Genomic DNA, 20,487 nt, shown 5'->3' on the forward strand with positions numbered 1-20,487 from the left:
AGAAAATATCTAAAATAAAAAATTTCAGTATAAGAATTGAGAGAATATTTGGGATGGAAGAAGAAAAATAAAGTATGAAGCTGAGAATAAATCTATAATACAGATGGTCACATTTGAAGAACAAATTAAAGAAAAATGAGCAGAACTTTAGAAACCTTTGGGACAGCATCAAGCATATTATCAAATGCAATCAGAGTTCTAGAGGAGAAGAAACAGTGAAAGGGGCATATTGTGGGTTGAACTGTGTTCTCCAAAAAGATGTTAGAGTCCTAACTCCAAGGACCTTAAATATGACCTTATTTGGAAATAGGGCCTTTACAGAAGGTCAAGTTAAGTTGAGATCATTACCATGGGTCCTAGTCCAATATTACTGGTGTCCTTATACAAGAGGAAATTTGGACATAGAAAAGACATGTGTAGAGGAAAGATGATGTGATGACACAGAGAAGGCAAGCAGAAGCTAGGGGAGAGTCATAGAACAGATTCTTCTTCACATCCCTCAGAAGGAACAAACTCTGCCAACACCTTGATTTTAGACTTCTGTCCTCCAGAATTGTGAGACAATAAATTTCTGTTGTTTAAGCCATTAAGTTTATGGTATGTTGTTATGAGGCTCAGAAAACTAATACAAGGCAGAAAAAAAAATGCTTGAGGAAATAATGGTTTAAAACTTCCCAAATTTAATTTTAAAAATATTAATCTATATATCCAAGAAACTCAATGAATCTCATGTAGAAAAATACTAGAAGATTCACATCTGGACATATTATGGGCTAGCTGTTTATAGTCAAAGAAAAGAGAAAATATTGAAAGCCGCAAGAGAAAAATGATCCACCACATATAGGGAAATGATTAACAGCTGATTTATCATCAGAAACAATGAAGTCAGTGGAATGACACCTTCAACTGAGAGAAATAAAATCCTGTCAACCACCTCTTCTATATCCAGAAAAACCATCCTTTAAAAAGGAAGGTGAAATAAAGACATTTCTAGATAAACACAGACTGAAAGAACTTGTTGCTATCAGACATACCTTACAATAAATACCAAAGGAAGTTATTCAGACTGAAAGGAAATGACACCAGAGAGTAATACAAATACTAAGAAAGAATTGAAGAGCACAGGAAAATTTAAATATGAGTAAATATAAAGGGTTCTATAAATGAATTCATTTTTTCTTAATTTTAAAAAAAATTATAAAAGATTGGATAAAGCAATAATTAAAACACTATGTTGGGTTTACAATATCTTTAGATATAATTAATATATGTGACAAAATTGCATAGGAAGGGAAGATATGGTGGAGCAAAGTTTCTATATTTTACCAGCTCTAACTTAGTATTTTTCTGAAGTGTATTGTGCTAAATTAAAATGCTTGTTGTATGCCTGGGTATTTTATAATCTCTATCTATCTATCTATCTATCAAGAGAGAGAGAGAGAGAGAGCAATTAAAATAGTACACCAAAATATATTTAGTTAATATGAAAGAAGTAAGCAAAGAAGGAATGGAGGAACAAAAAGACATGGGACAGATAAAAAAAACAAATAGCAAAATTTCAAGTGTAACTACAACCATATTAATAAGTACACTAATTCTGAATGGACCAAACACCCTACTAAAAAGGCATAAAGTATATTTTGTCTACAAGGGATGTATTTTAGATTCAAAGACACAAATAGGTATAAAGAAATGGACAGAAAAGATATACCATGCAAACAGTAACCATAAGAGAGGTGAAGTGGCTATATTAATAGAAGATAAAATAGAATTCAAGACAAGAAATATTATGAGAGACAAAGAAGGACATTTCATGATGAAAATGTGTCAATATATTGAGAAGATATAATAATTATAAATGTATATACACCTAACAACATGACACCAAAATACATGAAGTAAAAACTGACAGAATTAAAAGGAGAAATAGACAATTCAACAATAATAATTAGAAATTTTAATAGCTCTCATTCTCAATAGTTCATTGAATAAGTAGCCATAAAACAGCAAAAATGTGGAAAACTTGAACATTATCAATCAATTTGGCCTGAATGCCATTCATAGACAATTCCACAAATGATTACAGACTACACTCTCTTGTCAAGTGCACATATAACATTTGCCAAAGTAGACTATACTCTGTGTCACAAGATTTCCTGATAAATATAAACTTTAAAATTATGTGAAGTATGATATCTAACCACAAACAGAATTAGATATCCAAAGCGGGAAGGAAATCTGGGAAAACCGTAAGCATTTGGAAATATAAAAATATACTTCTTTTTTTTAACTTTTTATGAAAGTTTTTATTAATATTATACATGCATATGGTGACAAATCAGTAGTGTGAGAGAAACAAGAGCCATCCCATCCATTCCAAGAAACAACCTCTTTTTTTTAATTTTAATTTTTTATTTGAGAGTATTACAGGGGTACAAATGCTTTGGTTACATAAATTGCCTTTGCACGGCCCAACAAGCACGCCCATCCCCCAGACAGTGCACACCACTCCCGTCAGGTGTGGATTTACCCATCCCCTCCTCCCCCCTCCCACCTGCCCAATACCCTGTGAATGTTACTTTCCATATGTGAACAATAGTGTTGATCAATTAGTACCAATTTAATAATTTAATGGTGAGTACATCTGGTGTTTGTTTTTCCATTCTTCAATACTTAGAAGAACAGGCTCCAGCTCCATCCAGGATAATACAATAGGTAGTTCATCATTTTTTATGGCTGAGTAGTACTCCATGGTATACATATAATGGATCGAAGAGGAAATCACAAGGGAGATTAAACTTGTTCAGTTAATATATTGAATTGAACAATAATAACATAAAATTTGTGGAATGTAGCTCAAGCAGTGCTTTGAGGAAAATTTATAGCCTTAAATACCCATTGCAGAACAGAAGAAAAGTTTCAAGTCTATATAATTTAAGATAGCACCTTAAGAAACTAGAAGAAGAGCAAACTAAAATAAAAGAAAGCACAAGGAAGCAAATAAAGATTAAAGCAAAAATCAATAGAATAGAAAAAAAGCAATAAACTCAATTACATGAAAAAGTGATCCATGCAAAGATCAACAAAATCAACAAACAGCTAAAATGACCAAGAGACTAAAAGATAGAAATTACCAAAATCAGATTCAAAGCAGACTTTATTTATTCCTGACAAAAAAAATTTACAAAGATAATAAGGAAATAATAGGACAACTTTATGCCAATAATTGAGACAAATGAGATTATATAAATTAATCCGTAGTGACTATATTACCATTACTGACTCAAAAGAAATAAAATATCTGAGTAGAGCAGTAACTATTTAAAAAATTGGATTAGAAATGTAAAATCTCCCCACACAAAAAAAGCCAAGGTCAAGAAGGCTGTACCAGGGATTTCTGGCATATGTTTAAGGAAAAAATAATATCAATGTTATACAAACTCCTTCAGAATGTAGAAGAAGGAAGAAATTCTAATTCATTCTATGATGCTAGATATAAGATTAATATATAAAAATTAACTATATTTTATATACTAGAAAAGATGAAACTGAAAATGAAATTAAACAATTTCATTTGCAATAGCATCAAAAAGAACAAAATAAGAATAAATTTAACAAAAGAAGTATAAGTTTTTTTTTCCAGCTTATTATAGGGGTACAAAAGTTCAGGTTATGTATATTGCCCATACCCCCCCATCTCCCCGAGTCAGAATTGCTGAGAAATTTGAAGATATAAATAAATGGAGAAATTTTCATTTCTATGTATTTGAAAACTCAATATTTTTATGATGCCACTTTTCCCCAAATGGATCTATACATTTAATGCAATCTTTATCAATATCCCAGTAGGCTTTTCTAATAGGAATTGAAAAACTTATTCTAAAATTCAAAGGACCTAGAATAGCCAACACTGCATTAAAAAAGAAGAACAAAATTGGAGGATTAATACTCTCTGACTTGAAAATATATTATAAAGATATATTAATCAAGATATTGTGATATAGTCTTAAAAGTAGAGAACTCAATAAATGAAACAGAGAATCAAGATTTATACCTACACATACATGTACAACTGACTTTCAACAACAATACAAAGATAATTTAACAGAGAAGCCATAGTTTTTCAACTAGTGGTGCTGGGACAATTAGATATCCATTTGCAAAAAACAAAATAAAAATAAATTTAGACCCTTGCCACACACTGTACTAAAAAATCAATTCAAGTGCATTTAGACCTAATTATAAAAACTTAAACTATAAAACTTCTAGGAGAAAATTTTCATGAGCTTTGGTTAATCAATGAGTTTTAGATTCAGTATTAAAAATGAGAGCCCAAAAATGTTGATAAATTGGATTCATTATAATTAATATCTTTTGTATTTCAAAAGATACCTTTAAGAAAGTCAAAAGACAAGTCAGAGACTGGGTAAAATATCTTTTCCAATTATACATCTGGTAAGAGTTGAATAGACATTATAACAAAAAGACACCCATATGGCCAATAAGCACATGAAAATATGCCCAATATCATTAGTCATTAGGGAAATGCAAACCAAACTAAAATCACAAAGAGATACACACTAGAATGACTGTAACAAAAAAGACAGATAATGCCAATTTTTGGAAACTGGAAACCTCATACCTTTCTGGTGAGAATGTAAAATGGTACAGCTATTTTAGAAACAATTTGGCAGTTTCATAAAAACTTAAATATTAAGTTTCTATAAAACCCAGCGATCTTAGTAAACTTCATAATTTACCTAAGAAAAATTAAAACATATATCCAAACAATGACTTGTTTGAGAATATCCATAGCTTTATTCACAATAGCCAAAGATTGGAAACAACTCAAACATACATCAGTTGGTGAATGTATAAACACAATGTGGTATGTCCATTCAATGGATTACTCTTCAACAATGAAAAGAATGAACTACCAATACATGTTACAACATGAGTGGACTTCAAAGATGTATTCTAATATAGGAAATAAGCCTTCCTTATTTTTGAATTCTCAGTATGTTCTAGTACCATAACTGGCATATAGAAGATGTTTAAACAGTGTTTACGTAATTAATAAAAGTATCACATTTACATAGTTTACATATCATCATGAGCATCCATACACCAGCATCCTTCAGTGTCCTGTGGCAAGAGGTAAGGAACTGCCCTCATACCTTCCTTCACCCTTCCCGACTGGCAGGTAGAAGTCTCTCCTTTTTGCAAGTGTAAATCTGTGATCAGCTCCTCCTTTGTCATACTTCGTTTGAGTGGTTTCTGACCACCATTCAATCATGGATTAAAAGAAGCCTGACCCTATGTCTATGGCATCTCCAAACAATCTCCTCCATGCTCACTTATAAACCACGGAATCCATTCATTTGTAGGCCTTGAGTCTGTTTTTCATGTCCATAATTCCCATGCAGGCTCCCCTGGAAGATAGTACAAATACAAAAGACAAGAGTCAGCCTCAGCCTGCCCATACAGGCTTACCCTCCACCTCCTTGAGAGAAGAAACCCCCGCCACAGAGGCAATAACATTGAAGGCTTTGGTTTCCAGTCCCACTTCTGGCATGAGACTGTGGGAACTTCAGCAATTACTTAAACTCTAAGCCTCTATTTCTTCATTTGTGATATGATAAGAATACAGGATATTAGTGTAGACCCCCAGTCCCTTATCTGCAATTTCAAATTCCAGAAATCTCTCAAAACAGAATATTTTCTAATAACACGTTTGATGTTAAAACCTGACCTGATCTGAACTTGGTTGGTTGTAAGACCTTACTTGAACTGATGTGAGGCTATTTATAGTCTTCATTTAATCCCACTTAATGAGAATATGCATACTTTTGGCTAAAGAAACACAAAAATGTTTGATTACAGGATGCTCTCCCAGATACTATTAAGAATGTTTGTAATTTATGATAAAAACACTGCATTGGCTTTCTAAAATCTGAAGAAGGCTGAATCTGGGAGGCATCTAACCACAGGGGTTTTAGGGAAGAGACTGGGAACCTGTTCTTCCTTCTTAGGTTTCTTGGAGGAAAATTAAATGAGAAAACAAATGTGTAGTGTATAATGTATTATTCTCTTCCTTTGCCTTTTCCCCACCTCCTTCATTGTAAAATTCCAGAAAAGTACCATTGGAAACACAAAACACATTTTATTCAGTGGAAAGCAGGAAATCAGCAGAATTTAACTTCTTCATCCTTCTACTTTCCTTTGAGAACCTTTCTTCCTCCTTTATTAGTGTTTCTGTCTTCACCCTCAACCCTGTAACTACATAATTATTTTTTACTTAGTTTACAACTGAGTTTTCATGTTTAAATATTTTTAAAATATTTCAAAATCCTAAAGAAAGACTCTAATCAGGTAATAGAAGCAGCTTATTACACTGGATTATAGGCCGTCACGGTCACTTCCTTAGCACATGACCTTGAGATGGTCACATAATCTCACAGAGTGCCAGTTACCTCATCATCAAAATTGAGATAATGTCTGACAACTGACAAAGGCAGATGTCTGGATGAGGTCATCTCCTGAGGTCACTTCTCAAATTTGTGAGTTTCTGGATCCACAAGTGAAAAGAGACAAAACGTCCCCAAATCCTTTAGATTGCAGTGTTTGGGTCACCACCTGCTCTGCTAACTTCATGATGGGCCTACTTTGGCCATGTTGAGTAAGAGGGGGTTCGCTTCTTCCAGCAGTAATGAATGGAGAGAACATGAGGCAGATGGTGGGGAAGAGGAAAAGACAATGGCAAAGTAAGGCTGGAGTGTGTCCACTCGAACTGAGTGCGTTTTGGACCAATTTTATGTTACGCATCAAGGATTCAGAGCCCATAGCAAATTCTCCCATGTGTAGGGACAAGAAGTGTGTCCGTAAAGTTTTCTAAGCAGAAGGAAAGCACGGAGGCTTTCTCAAGAGCTTCTTAGGTAAATCATTTTGCCTTAATGCCAAGTGAGAGAGCATTTGAGATCAGAAACACCTGCCTCAAATCTGGGCTGTACCACTTACAAATTGTGTGACTGTGAGCAAGTCACTTAGCCACCCCAACCTGAGTTCCCACCTGTGGAAAATTACCATAAATACCTCTCTCCTGGAATTGTTAGGACAGTTCAGTGAGCTAATGCATGGAAAGGACTGTGTGCAGTGCCTATCACATGATAGTGTTCAATAAAAAATATCTGTTTAGTCCTGGAAAAAATATGAGGATTTCTGAAGGAAGATGGAAGACTTTTTTGTTTGTTTGTTTGTTTGTTTGTTTAAGAAGAAAACAAGAAGATGTTACAAGGAAAAGAAAATGAATGGACCTCACTTTTTGCTGTTTTATACAAGATGTGAAAATATCAGCTTCTCCTTGCTCTTCAGGAAGAAGTCACTGTTGGAAGCCAAAATTTGTTGTTTAAAATTATTCTGCCACCGGTGTTTATAGTGGCCATGGAATGGCATGGAAGAATAGATAGGTCTTTAAAAAGGCTCAGGAAGTTTTCAGAGAATTTCTCATGGAAGAGTCCTGTGTAAACGTCCACTTTTAATTATAATTTTCCACACATTTGGTCTGTATCCCTTATTGTTATTTGAGAGTGGTAACATGATAAAACAAAGAGAATGTGAGATTTTGCACTAGAAACCCTGGCTTCAAATACAGGCTCTGATGTTAGGTGTAACCAATTAAAACATGTAAGAAAAATTTCAAATATATATATATATATACACACACACACACACACACACACACACATTCTAATACATAAACTGTAAGGAAATTAGCAAATGATAGTGAAGGATATGATAGGCAATTGAAAAAATAATTATATCAGATAATGTTCCTCAGATCTCAGAGTTGTTCTTCCTCGAGACCTTTGCTCTCATTTCCAGCCCTGAAATATTGTTCCCCTAAATATTTTCAAAGTTCTTTCCCTCTCTTCATTTAGGTCTCTGCTAGATTGTGACCTCAAGAGCCTATTACTGACCACCTCTTTCATATGGTACATAGATACTTGCTCACTATGCTCTACTTTTACCTTTAATTCGTGTTTCTTCCTAACTCTTATCACTACCTGATATTACAGTATAGGCTTATTGCTTACTTTCTTGTTGTTTGTCTTCCTCTGTCGAATATAAGTCTATCAGAGCAGGGACTCAACAGGCTTCTTTAGAAGCAGGCCTGGCATATGGTAGGTCCTTAATAAGAAATTATTGAACAGATAAATGAACAAAGGAGTGAGTGAAAGAATGAATGAGTGAAATCACTAAGAAAAAGAGAACCAACTGAGAAAAAATTTAGACACTTGAGGCATAGAAGAGGAAACCCACATGGCCAATAAACATGAAAAAATGCTCAACTTCACTAGTAATGGATAAATCCTAATTAAAATAACATGATACTATTTAACCCCATTGCATGTAAAAAAAATTAAAAACTGGCCAATTCAAATTTCAAGGAGAACATAGGTATACCAAAACTTTCATACACTGCTGATAGGAATGTAACTCAGAGACCGAAGTGGCAATATCTAATAAAACTGATTATGCTTATCAGTAACCTATAAACTAACATTGTCTCCTCTAGAGAAACTATGTCAATTATGGCCATATTCACCTCTGTAGCAATGTTTATAATAACATACAGTCAGAAACCACCTAAAGACCCACTGGTAGGAGAAAGGATAAATCAATTACAGTGTAATCCAATGATACAGTACCATTAAATGGTGGTAAAAATGATCCAAGGTTGAATGACAATGCAAGCTTACTGTGGTGTGAGATATTTATATAAATTAAAATTTACAAAACAATTATATATATCATTTATAAATAAAACAAGCACTTGACGCACATTACATTAATTATACCGGTTCCTCTGGGGGAAAAATGGAATGGGACTGGGGAGGAAAACATATTTATCTGTAATTTTATATTTCTTTATTAATTATATCTCAAGTAAATATGATGAAATGTTAATATTCATTTCAAGTGATGAGAACATGAGTGTTTCTTATGTCTCCTCAGTACTTCTTGTGTATTGTTTTGTTTTCCCAAATTAAAAAATATCAACAGAAATAGGCACCAAACATACTGGTACTATGCCCAGGGCAAATTGCTTTATCTTAAGAATTAGGATGTCTACCTTATCTATTTGAGGTTATTGTATACATTAAATGAGACAACACACATAAAAGTGCTTTTTAAGCTATAGAGCAGTATATTATTAATGTTATTTTTATGGCCATCATCAATTTCCCACTGATGGATGCTAAGTAGAATGGCAGTTTTCAAACTATTCTCCTTGGAATCCTACAGACCTTCATGGAACTCCAAGGTCTCTAGAAAGCCTCTTGGGCACGTTTGGGGAAATGAGATAGGACTTCAAGCTTTAGAGTCCATTTCAGTTTGAAAGACTTGACTTTTTATCTGGTTTTCACTTTGGCCTTCCAAATAAGGTTCCCTTTAAATAAAATGTGCATAGCTCTATGATACCTGTACCTATTCAACCAACACACGAAGATATAAGAAATATCACGACTCTATTACTTTCAAAATTAAATTAAATGTGATTCTGATTCTGCATCTCCATTCCACCTAGCTGCTGAGTAATTTGATATCTGTTATTACTGGCTGCCCACTTATGCCCTGCCATCTATTCCCTAGGTTCGTACAAGTTTCTAGGTGTCTTATGCAAAGCAGAGCATTTCATGAGAACACTCTGGCCCGTAGTGCCCTGCTCATTGCCGGTGTGCTTTTCATACAAGATGGTATGAGCCCTGAAGTGGTTCAGTGCATCCTGAACCACCGTGGGCACAGGACACTCAGAACAGCGGGAGACAGGTACTTGGGTCTAGCCAACCAAGGGGCCCACACAGAAGTTCCCCTCAGAGCGTCAAACACTGTTCTAAGGCACTTTGCAGGTGCCAAGCCTATCCCTGATACTCAAGTATCCCTGATACTCAAGGACCCCCAAACACATTCCCATTCTAGTACTGGCCCTCCACTCCCACAGGATCGACTACTTCCACCTTTAAATGAACAAAAAGCTGGCCACCTTCTTGGAATGGAAGAGAGAAATACAATGAGGGAAATACACACACATACACACACACACTTTTATACAAATTAATACTTTAATACATTATCTTGCTGTGGATCCTTTTGCAAAGATTTGAAAAATTGCTGACCCTGAGCGATGTTTCCCTGAGGCCTGTTTTTTAACATCAGAAAATTTCAGAGTTGGGTGCTACCCCACCCCATTCTGACACCTTGCTCCCCAGCACGCTCTTGTTTCATTTGATTGAGAAAATACAGAGAGCTGTGTACTCATACAGGCCTTACACTGGTTCCACTCTGTATGTCCTGCCTCCCATGTTGGTGGCTCACCAGGCCACTATTCACCTAGATCAGGCTTTTTGTTGTAAATCCTGTAATTACCTTGTGAATGGTACAATTATATGGGATTTTTGTTTGTGTCAAGTGTGTTTTTTGTGTTGTTTAAATGTAAATATTTAAATATGCCACAATTTGTGAAATCCCATTTTGACTTTTATTTTTTAATATATCTTTGACTGAAAAAAAAAAAAAAGTAAGTTACCACTTGACACCTGAGATTTCCCTAAGTCCCTCAGCGTCCAAAGGGATGGGACTCTTTAATTCAACTATTGCTTCGGTTCTCAGCCTCTGCTGGTCAGCCACATTGCCTCACCCTGGCAGGTGCAGCCCTGGCCCCATCCAGTCGGTGAGATCTTCCCTCCACCACCGAGGGCACACTCAGTTCAGTTCTGAGTCCAGGAGGCTGTCTCTTGATGCAAGACAAATCAGGGTACTTCACAGCTCTTCCCAGACTGTGCTGTCCCAAATGAATAAGTTGTGGCCAAAAGACACAGCAAGGCCCAACCTAATGTTTTAACTGGTGGAAGAGGCCAGGGGAGTCGTGGTGATGGAGTGGGCAGATGCTGTGAGAAAGGCTCAGTACGTTTCAGCTAATCTGAAAAGAGTTGCTGAGTTGCAGACGTTTTTCTGCGCTGCCAAGTATGCATCGAGGGCTGGGGAGTTTTAGACTCCATGGACATCCAAAACCTGACATAAATTTGAGACCGTGTACAATCCGAAATAGTACAAAAAAAAAAACAAACTCCATCTGAACTCTCTCCCCTCTCCACTCCCCTCTTATCTGTCTGTAAGCTGTGGCTCAATCTTTATCTTGTACATTTACTGCAGCTTTTTTTGTTTTAATTGACAGGGTCATAAGTTCATTTCTGATGGAGAATCACTCTTCAGCCCACTTATTTAAAATATATTTGAGGCCATTATTAAGAGCACAGCTATATTCACTCTGTAACTGGAATAGGAAAAAAAAATCTGGAGCCCAATTTGGAAGAAAGCATTTAAAATAAAACAAAGAATATTTTCAGAGGCTAATGTTCCTGGAATATATTCAAGTGACCACCACGGCCATTGGCCTTGAGAGTGCCAATTAAAGATGCTCTGCTGTCTGATTAGAGAATTCCTGAGTTCAGAGCAGTACATTAAGTCAAAGGGTAAGCCTTGGAGTTCTGCAATAAATTTTATTAACCATTTACAATTATGAAATAATTTAAAAACATCCCAGAACCATCACCAATCTTTAATCTGGGTTTAACTAAGCTAAAAATCTGATGCTGAGAACTACCTTGTGGCTGGGATGGTTTCCTGAAAAAGCATTGTAGAAAATATTCTGTTAAATAGTTTCACTTAACAGCTGTGGTTTAGGTATATTTAGAGTTCTGTAGGCCTCATTGGATGATGATCACAGGAACCACAAACATTAAGGGTTTGCAAGATCATTCTTTGCTAAGGAATAGGAAATTGCCCAAGTTTTGGTTAAATTATGAGAATATGGGGTTTCAAAATTGAGCTCTACAGATGTGTGTGTCTGTGTGTATGCATGTTTGTCTGTATATGTACACCCTTTCGTTCATCGTTACCTGGAGCTAACATAACAAAAAAATGATTTGTTCTTTTGGCAAAAAGTGCTTGAAAAACAAAACCTATTATTTTCTGGTTGGAGCTGAGTTTCCTATCCACTACTTAGTGTATAGTATCATAGAAACAGAAGCCAAATTACACAGTGTCATGGGTTTAGATCAACGTCACTTCTGACTCTAGAGGAAGCTGAACATTTCAGCTTAAGAAACACCTGCTTGATCAAACAAGCAGTTTATGTTTTTGAAAGTAAAGGCCAATGGGTTAGTATAATTATCTCAGCATTAGATGTTATCTCCAGGGGAAAACTAGATCTAAAATCTTTCTTAAAATGTGTCTGTAATAGTGGCTAGTTTCCTCTGACCACATGTATATCAAATGAGGTTTGAAGGTCATTTTTAATTTTCAAAAAACTTTTTATATCTCAGCAACTTTTAGAGATAACTTATTTGTGTATTACTATCTTTGACATTTTTTAAATTTTCTATTGTAGTATATCATACATACAGAAAAGTACACAAATATTTGTACTTTTATTATTCCTTGCCTTCTATTATTGGTGTTTGGAAACAAAAGATTTGATTTTAGATGGTGACGTCTGAATTCAGCACAGAAGCTGTGATAGACCCTGGCCCTTCGTTTATGGGCCTGACTCTGCCACCATCTATCCAGATGATACCTACTACCCTCTCTCCTGCTTTCTTGGATAGCTGGTGTCAACCTTCAGAAACAGGCACTTCTCTAGTGACATTAAGAATCAAATCACATGTATTCATACTCATGTACACATATACAGCTGTTTCTTGAAAGCACAGAGAATATGTACTCTTGCTTTTCCAGAAAGTCTTAACATATTCAGAGCCCTAGAATCATTATTTTTAAAAAGAAAAGATTTACTCAAGTAAATAAATCATCAGTTTGTTCAATGAGTGTTTTCTGAACCTTTGCCAGACACTGTGCTAGGTTTTAAAGGAGAAGCAGCATCACACGTGGCAGACTCTGTCCTTCTGGAATCACATCCTGAAGGTAAATCAAACCGAGGTATTTAAAAAACAATATTAAATATTAATAATTTAAATTGTTGGCATTTTTAAAAAATAAAGCTTTATTTTAAAAATCAAATTAATGACTAGATCAATAAATACTCTACATGCCTAATAGTTTGATAAGCATTATGTGTGATAAAAAGAAGTCAAAAAGCATAAGACAAAAGGTAGCTTCAACTCACTCAGGACAAAACAGCCAGCACAAAAGAGTCAGGGCAAAAGTTAATTTGTAAATTAAAGAAACAAAGAATCATCACAATGTTTTGGCAAGGAAATCAGCAGCTGAACTGTACAAAATACTTAATTAAAAATGAAATAATATTGTTATTCTATAAAATAAAATTCAGAAAATAAGCTAAAACATTAAAAATAAACTTTATAAAACAGACAAGTTCAGTAGCAAAATGCATGCTAAAGAAGTTATTCCAAAGCTCCAAGATACAGAGATTATTTTTAACATGACAAACTTTTGTTGAATTAAATACGGTTCTTATAATGGCTCTAAAGCAACCCTTACATCCAGCGGTTCAGCTCTATCATTTCTCCCTTCGGGATATCTTACAAATACTCCCCATCTTATGCATTTCCTCTGCCACCGTCCCAGTCCACACCCTCATCCTGAGTCTCACTGAGATGCCTGTGGTGCATCATTGCTGGTCTTTCTCCCTCTCTTCTCCATAGCTAACATGGCCCTGAAACTTTCTAAATTGCCACTACTAAAACATGTCCCACGCCGACCATCTGCTAGACTCCTTATACCTAACAAACCAGGTCTAAACTTAGCCTGACTTTATATATCTGTGGGAATCAGCCCCACCCATCCAACTTTATTTTCCATCCTTCCCAACTATAAAGCCTAAATCTTATAATGTTGGCATCTAAATGACATCCAGGTCACTTTATCCATTCCCTACTCCATGCTTCTGATTTCACTGTAGCCCTCATCCCTGATGCCATCTGTACTCCACTCTACCCGGCACAAATCCATGAAGTCTTTTAGGACAAAGCCAGTCAGCATCGGGCTCTTCTTTCCACTAGATTTTCACTTCTCACAGAGTATACCGTTTTCATGAGCTTGTTGTCATTTCGTAGCATCCAGGATTTCAAGAACTTGGGCTCTGGTATCAAGCAAACTCAGCTTAAATTCTGGTTTTGCCAGTGACTTATGGTGTGATTCTAGAAAATTCATTTGATTTTTGTCATCTATAAAGTTAGGAACAGTCATAGTATCAATTCAGTTGGGCTGCTGTGAATTAGCAAACTTGTTAATTATCTAGGTCGTTAGCAGGAACCTGTTGGATTTTGCAGGCTGGGCTGAGACTTCAGGTTGATAGTCTTCATCCACTTGTGACTTGGCTCTTCTGGAATTAGAAGGGAGACCTCAACTGGCTGTTCTGATGCATCCATCCCATCAACACCTCAGTTTCTGAATTGTTTCTCCCATTTGATTGAAACCAACATGGAGCATTGATACAAAATCCTGTATGTGTATCAATAAGAAGAACTCTATGATTACTTTTCACCCATGAAGGGAAGCAAGTGTTCCCTCTTAAGACTAGAGAACTCTCAGCAGAAATTTAGCTGGATATTGTATGCACAGAAAAAATGCTTATGCTCGTTCACTTCCTTGGAGACCACCTCAAATGCCAAGCAATAGCTATAGAAATACCATTCATGACAAAACAAGATACTTCTAAAGAGCCATTATCTTTGGAGACCAGAACGTTCCTATGCAGAGACATGAAATAGTTTTAACCTCTACTTATTTGTACCATAATATATACCACTTTCTGATATTGCTATATAGAGCTCTTGTGTATGGTACATTTAAGTAAAACAACTATTGAATAAGATCGCAGTTCTTTTAGATAGAGACTGATCTCATTCACAGGTCTCTGGTGTCTTCTAGTTTCCTCACACTATTAAGAATAATCAATATTCAAAAATTAGTTTTTGTTTTTCCTTATTTGGGTCTGAATACACTGATCTACCCTGGAAATGACTGATCAATTTTAGTTTGGGCTAAATCCTAATTCAAATTGTAAAAATAAAAAAATCAACATCTTCTTGACAAGCAAAACCTAACAATAAAAATATGATGCCACAATGTTTGCAGAATGGGAGGACTTTCAGATGGTGTGTGCTAAGCTAGACCTACATAGTGAAACCAGATCTGGTGATCAGATCACTGAGCTGATGGAAACAAGGGCAACATGGACACAATTGTCATTTCACTCACTGAAACAAATTAATTGTATTAATTATGTAGCAATCTATTCCACTGTATCTCTTAATTCTTTTGAGGATGCTGAAAGAGGATCAGCATATGCACAGCTTGCTCTCAATGAAGTCTTTCTGAAATAGAGGGGAATATTCTAAAGCTACTGGTAGGGAGGGGGGGCAAAGGAGGTCAGTAAGAGACCCAGTGGTGCTGTCTTAGCTGAAGACACAATAAAGCCCAGATGTGGGCTGGGCTGAGGAAACCAAGGCTGGGAAACACAGGAAGGAGTTTGAATGGGGGCTGGCTAGCGCAAGAAGTCAGTGCTCTCACAGGAAGGGCTTTAAGGGACATCTTGGAGATCTCTTGAAATCAGTGAAACATTGTGGTATCTCACCTTTGTTAATGTAGAAGTCGGATAAGAGCATGCACCTTTGAAAATCAACAGAAATGAACATGCTGTAGTTGCTCTCTACATATTATTTAAATAACACGTAACATCTTTTCTGCCTTCCATTTTTTACAGTCTGGCTTGATAGAGAAAATTCTGGATTTACCCAAATGAAACATTTGCATCCAAAATTCTTTATATGACAAAATGATTCACAATGATATTCCTTTAAACTGCAATTTCCTGATGGCATTACTAACTGACCATGATTTATTAAAAACAAAAAAGTTTCAGGAACCAATTTATTGCCTACACTTCCTTTTAATTTTAACTGAAATGTACCGTGTGTAATGTTTAAAATCTGGATTGGAATTTGTCTTTAAAATGCCAAGTAATGGAGATATAGAGCTGAAATAAAGAGAAACCAAAATGACTTGTTCAGAAAGACTACAGTCCAAATGCAGCTGACCTCGGCACATCTTCTCATCAAGCTAGCCAAGGGAAAGGTACCTGGGAGTGGGGGCTAATGCAGGATCAGGCACCAAGGCAAGCCCCCTCCCTAAAATAAAGATGTTGATGTTGAGTGCAATGGGAGGAAAAGCATATGGTCCAATCAGCTCCATACCTAGGATGAATTTATCTCAGAATTTGGGCTTGCTGACATCCTCACATGGCCGCAGGTAAGGACTGCCCTTGTCTGAGCTTAGCCCATTAGAGTTGAGAGGCGGCTCAACTTCACTAAATCACCCTGTTCCCAGGCCACCAGTTACTGAGGCGTTCATTCTGCTGGCAAATCTAGCATTGAATTAGAGAGCTATTAAGGTCTCTTATAGTCCTGTAATTCTAAGATTTCTTTTATTCAAATGCTTACTCCTTGTGACCTGGGCTAGGCACCAGCAGGACACTTTCAGGCAGGGCTTTTTCTGGCTTGGTAAAAAGGACTAATCCTCTTTAATACTCTCTCTGTCCAGGCTGTAACTTCCAAGCCCTTTTCTTCATTGCTTATCAATCCAGAACATAAACGGGCCCCACGTGCCTCTCATATCTGAGAAGTAAGATGTTCTGTTTAGTTTTTGAGCTCTCACTGCTTGTGTCCATGTCATATGTGCATGTATGTTTGTGCACCTACAGAAATACGTCTTGGTATTTTTGCACACATGAAATTCTTGCTATTACTTACAGAAGAAACCTGCTGTCAGCAAAAGCATTAATTGTGTTTCTGTTTATGCTTCTATTCCCCAAGCTAAGATTTTTGTTTGAGTAAGAGTTTGTGCCTTAATTATAAACATTAGTAAGTGAAAAATGTTTGCATTTCACAAATATATTTTCTGTTTCACAATCTTTATAGCAGAAAGTCAGGGTCATGAAATATAATATTTACTTGCATAATCTTCTCTCCTTTCCCCCTGATGTTTTGACTTCCACAGCAAGGGTGAAGAAAGTTATGCAAGCATATGGGTTCACCCTAGCAATCATCATTAATCTTTGCTTTCCTCATCCTTGTTTACTAAAAGACCAAGCTAAAGTGTATCTGGACTTTCTCAAATTTGTCTCCAGCCATGCTTCACATTTTTGAAAAAGTCACTTTCAGCAAAAGATGGCAGGAAAGGCACATGGCCAGATGAGTGTTTCTGAGAAAAAGACAGAGATAATTTGCAAGTGATGGAAGGCTGGTATTTATGGTGTTTAAGATATGTTTGAAGCTAGGGAACAAGCATCTCTACTTCAAGGGAAGAGGCCACTGGGTTGTGTAGAATTATTTCCCTCCCTCGTGAGATTGAAGGTGCCCTGGGTAAAGAGCCTTATGCCTCATAGTCCAGGGAGGATGGGGGAGTAGGCAGGGAGGAGTATGGGGGGCACTGGACAGTGATTGAGGAACTATGGCTAAAATTAGTTCCTGCTTCCCCTCCCTTACCATTAGCAGACGGTCTGCCTCTCCAGCTGGCTCCTCTTGAAGTCCAAAAGTTAACCTGTTCTCTGCCCGGACAAGGACAGAACATGTTCTGCTCTCGCCTGTCATGAGTGTGTTTGGCGTTTTTCAAAAGTGAGAGGGAAGATGTGTGTAAAAATGGCCACATTTATTTTTCTTTTCAGAATAGGCATTAAGAAGAAAATAGAAGCACCAAACATGTAATTATAGTATTTTCATATTTAATATATCAATAAAAGCTAAAAGGATGGAGACTTTTGTAGATAGTAGCAGTGTTTTAAGTGCTTCATGTGCATTATATTATTTTTCCCACCAAGGAACCCTCTGGGATGGGCATTCTTGGTAACCCGAATTTCCAGAGGAAGAAAGTGAGGCACAGAGATCACATGCCCATGATTTCCCAACTGGTAAATACTGGGGCCGGGGTTCTCTGGCTGCAGATCCTGGGACCTTAAACATTTCATTGAACTATCTCTGTTAATGAAACAAGTCACATCAGTAGGACTTAATGAGTGAGTGGATATAGAAAAGTAAAATTACATGGCATAAAGGAAGTACTCAGTAAATATCTATTAAAAAATGTTTACCCTTGTTCTGACCCTGAGTCAAATCGTTGTTTAGACTCTGGTCTTTCTTGTGCTGCTGTTCCTTCAGCTTGTGTGTGTATGCCTGTGAGCACGTACACCTATACAGGAATGCAGTCATTAAACTCTACAATATCTAAACTAAATTCAATGTAGATCATCTATGTATAATAGAAAACCTGAATCACAGGGAATATTCAGCATATAATACCACTTCTATGTCTTTGTAGCGGCTGGGATCAAGGATACTTCTCAAAGTTAATTTAAAAAGAATAACACAAACTAATGAAATACTCAAAAACAGAAAACCATATGCCATGTAAGAACCCTTTTTTTTTTCTTTCCAAAATATTCTACCTGTTGTGTTTTGAGGAAATCCTACTGGCCTGAGCATTCTAGGAATCTAGGGCAGATGTTCTCATTGTAGTGTGCATATGAAGCACCTGGACACTTCAGCCTCACCTCTGAGAGTCGGACTCTGTGGGTCTGGGATGCTCCAGAATTCTGCATTCTTAATGAGCACCAACCTTCGAGAACAGTTGATCTAGTTCATTGAGGAAATGCTCTGTGTTAAGAAGGACTGTTTCTGGTTCCCAGCCCAAGACAGGAAGGCAGGCCTCTGTACTTTGCTTCCTAAAGCCACATGCATCATTTTGCTTGTATTAAATAAAATTTTCGCTGCATTCATTCTGCTTGGTAAGTGGCATGTGACTACAGTACATAGTAATTACATGTTCCTGAAGACTACTTGGTAATTTGCACTTAATAAGACCAAAAATAATTACCCTGTACTCCAATCTAGAAAACATAAATAATCGTAAATATATGGTACTCACCATGTAATTACTTTGCCACTCCACACAACTCTCCGTAAGATTGAGCAGTTACTGAGGAAGTAGAGAATCACAACAAAATATTCCCTATTTTGCCTGATAAACTAAAGCAACTCAACCACAATGTTTGCATTTTCAGACACATTTTCTCGGGTTCAGAATTTAAATCAGAGAAAATTTAAAGGAAAGAGCATTACTGAGCTCTTTGGGGACTTTCTGATTTGACCTTTTACTTAGTAGTGCTAGAAAATTTCCCTGAAATTTAAACAATTTTCAAACTCTTTAAAAATATGACATAACCCACCTGTCTGGGATGACCTTTCAAAACGACTTCTAATTCTGTTCTCTGACTTAGTAGAGAGTGATTAAATTTAAGGTCTGAGACACATTTATATGGAGAGGAGGGACAGAAGCTAGCATTCCCCAAGCAAACTCGTCAGCTCACATTTAGACTTGAGGCTCCCTTTCTTCCTGATGGAATGAGCTCCAAGAGACTTTCCATGTAACGTTGGGCTCCACAGGGAATTTCTAGGTCCTACTCACATCCATAGTTGTACACAAACTCTGCAAAACCATCCATAGCTAGAATCATGTATTTGTCATGAATAGACTTAGAGATATTCTCCCATGACTAGCATGGAGGAAGGACCTAGGTGGATATCAGAATCACCTGTGGTAGATTGGATTTGTTTTGCTTTTTCATTTTTGTAATTGTCTTCACAAAACACAGTGATGTTGAAACCTCTCTCATTCTCTATACCCCCGCTCAGTGAAAGCAATCACCACACTAATAAAGGTCACTATATCCCTTGAAAGGTATCACCAGCATGTGTCGAGAGGAGAATGTTGAAGAAATATCCATTCATTCATGGATTCAACAAATTTGAATTGAAAGCCTATTATGCACCAGGGTGTGTAGATGCTGTGAATATAACACTGAATAAAACAGAAAACTTCCCTGATCTTATAGGACTTAAATTCAAGTGAGTGGATCAAACAAATGCTATCAGATCTCCCTTAATGCTTGTTTTGGAAACATGAATTTGTTCCCTATGCAACTGATATATTAGGGAATTTGAACATAAGGTGAATTTTGTGTTATTTATGCATGATTCGTCCAAGAGAAACACTACAAGGCAGAAAACTACACTCAGCTGAACTGAGTCACATAGGAGCATGCAAAATAGACATGCACACACACCCTGAACATCTACCAGCTACCTCAGTTCTCCACGTGTGCTATGCTGTGCGCCACACCACTCCACATCTGGAGTTGCAACCACTTGTCAGACTGCACGTAATCCTCCTTCCACACTTCACAATCACTCACAGGCTGCATCCCTCCCCCTTCCACAAGAAGACCACAGGTCTTTTTCAAGATATAGTGACATATTGATTGTAGTATTTATATATATCTTCACCATTTAACATACATAAAACTGTGCTACCATTTTTATTGTTTCATGTTTTTTAATAATTTGTCACAATGAAGGTTTTGCATGTTGGGCCTCTAATTCCATTTTCCTC

Source organism: Lemur catta, chromosome 1, assembly GCF_020740605.2.
Source record: "Lemur catta isolate mLemCat1 chromosome 1, mLemCat1.pri, whole genome shotgun sequence".
NCBI lineage: Eukaryota > Metazoa > Chordata > Mammalia > Primates > Lemuridae > Lemur > Lemur catta.